Genomic DNA, 2866 nt, shown 5'->3' with positions numbered 1-2866 from the left:
CAATCTTTTCAATGCTTATTTTATTTCTTTGAGCTATCAGAATATAAATAAAATCCCATGATTTGTGAACTTTGAATACAGAAATAACAAATGACCACATTTGTCCACAGTAGTGATGAGCCAAACTTTACTCTTATTCTGATGCTTACACTTTTTATCTAAAGTTGACAGTGCATCCTTAATTTTTATGATGTTGTTGATATTTAACAACTAAGTATCATAAATCAAGTGACTTACTAGTGTACCGCACCAACTTCAAATGTCAGATATCTGACATTCTTAGTAAAGGCCAGGTCAAAAGTACCCAGACCAGTGGGGATGCTTGCAAAGATTGATAAAGGTGGAGAAAGCGAGAGAAGTATGCCAGAAACATGCGTGACAAGCCATAGTCTCTGCCTACCCCTATGGGTTAGAGGCGTGAAACTATGTATGTATGTAAGTGAACTACTCAAGAGCAATTAAAAAAAATATGAACATACCTCATCAATGACGTGGAACGCTTTTAGTCTTCCCTGTGATGACATCATAACTGCATTCAGAACCTTTTTCTCCTTATATTTGGGCAACACACACTGGAATATCTCCGATTTTTTGTCCCCATCTTCATTTTCAACACTTGTCTTGCTCCATATTGTTGTTTCTACTTTCCCTGTAATATTGTTATTATATTACAGTGAAAATGGTTTTCATGATATTAAAGGGTTTGCCCAATTTTTTTTTACTTTTTTTGGTAATCCTGCTCAAAATTGCAATCAGTCATTCACATTTATGCTATTCATTTGTTTGGACTTTGCATCTTTTGAGTTTCAGTTAGGCAGTGAGGATTTCTCCATTGACAACTACTAGTTGACTCTACTACTATCTACTGACAAACTAATCACTATTCTATGGACTACCAGCTTGTAAAGCTAGGAACACTGTTCTTGAGTGAATAACACTTCCAACACCCCATAGTTTGGTAAAGCATTAACATATGTTCTTAACTTTTATAAATAGTTTTGACTATAGTAATGATTTCCTAATTTACAGTGTTACACCTTAAATGACTTTTTATTAAGATTTTTTTTAAACAGTTCAGTAGTTTATAAGATTGTTTACCTACTCACTAACATAAACATCACAACAAAACAGTATCAAAGGCAGGAATTGTGGAAACAAAGACAATATGGCAACATTTCTGGCACTGTAAATGTTTGAGTGAGTTGAAAAAAATTTTGATGTGATGTTTCAATAAGTTTTATATTAAATTAACATTACTTTTGCAGTGGACATAATGGACGTCTTAGTCCATACCAGAAATGCAATTATTCTTGTTTACCTTTTTACCAAATATAGTAATCATTGTGCTGGCGGTAGGTCTCTCATTTCTAAGTCTACCTGGGTAGGTACCACCGCAATGTCTATTTCTGCCACCAAGCAACAGTGTCTAGTCATTGATGTGTTACGGTTTGATTGAAGCTAGTGTAACTGGCCTTAATGAGACTTAACATCTCATGTCTCAGGATAGCAAGCGCAGTGGAATACTAAACAACATTTTGTATTTCAAGGTGTTGGATGGTGTTTCTACTGTTTATGGGCGGTCGTATCGCTTACCATCAGGCGAACGGCAAGCACGTCTCGTCATTCACATCAATAAAAAAAAAAGTCATAACTAACTAGTCTGCTTGTTCATAACATTCCTGAGCACAACACTCCTCACGGAGCTCTTTGTTTCGCCCCGTTCGGGCCGTAGCATCGTATCGCAGTGCTTAAAATGCTCCAGACAAACATTATTCCACACATTTAACCTCTTCAGATCATTCTCCTCTTGCCTCAAAGCCTTAACGGGCAGACATAAGGGATCATCGTAATCTGGTATTCGGATATTCAATTTCTTTCGTATAGCGAGCTGTTCCTCTGTAGACAACAATTGGTTTTCTTTTAATTATTTTCTTTATGCCTTTTAAATTTGGAACGTTCATTTCGCGCTCTACTTTAAAAGACCTTTTTAACCCATGCCGTTTTTTTTCTTTATTTTTAGGATTCGGAGGGCTCGGCGGAACGTAATCTTCGCTCGGATCATAGTCGGAGTCGTCGTCTTTTTTCTTTTTCGTCTTTTCTCTGCCCTTTCTACAAGTAACGGAGTGTCTTTAGTAACAACAACCTCTGGCACACGCGGAGTTTGAAAGCATTGTTGTACGATTTCCGCGTCTTCATCTAAGTACTCTATCTCACAGTCGGCGTCTGCCATTTTAGTAATTTTATTGGGATTTGAAAACGTAAAAAATATTTAGCAGTGTTTTGCAATAAAGTGACAATTTGAATGATTTGAACGGTATTGAATGAATATGACAAAATATTGACAAATGACAATTGTGAATAGAAATGTCAAAGTAACAATAGTGTTGTATTCGTGGTACCATAGAGTAATTATACCAAAAGTAATTCATCGGGTGCACATGATCAGACAAATCAATTCAGCGTATCACAGCGTTTACACCCGAAAGCTCTGAAACCTACCACTATCCATTATACCAGTCGCATTATTTATCATAGGGGATCCTAAGGATAAATATGTTTGTCACACTTAAAAGTTTGTCACCAAATCATGCAAGCTAAAAGAGACAACATTTTATAATACGACATACGTGTTGTATAATTTTATGTTTCATCTTTTAGAATTGTTATTCCGAGATAAACCAATCTGTAGAGATATGCAGAGTAGATATTTTATATCTGACATGCAAAGCAAAAATATAATATTGTTTTTATCAATACAATCATAAAGTTTATCAACTAAATTCTATGGTGACCTAGATTTTATATATAGATTTTTATGTTGATAGGTCTCTGTAGATTAAATTCGGAGACCCGGCCTAGTTTTTAA

General features: G+C 35.5%; 1 pseudogene; it reads right to left on the bottom strand.

The window, feature by feature from the left end:
• Nucleotides 1-479: 479 nt before the first annotated feature.
• LOC119193713 lies at nt 480-2457 on the bottom strand (annotated as a pseudogene).
• Nucleotides 2458-2866: the final 409 nt, after the last annotated feature.

Source organism: Manduca sexta, unplaced genomic scaffold (genome assembly GCF_014839805.1).
Source record: "Manduca sexta isolate Smith_Timp_Sample1 unplaced genomic scaffold, JHU_Msex_v1.0 HiC_scaffold_933, whole genome shotgun sequence".
NCBI lineage: Eukaryota > Metazoa > Arthropoda > Insecta > Lepidoptera > Sphingidae > Manduca > Manduca sexta.
This window is presented reverse-complemented; position numbering and strand designations above follow the sequence as displayed.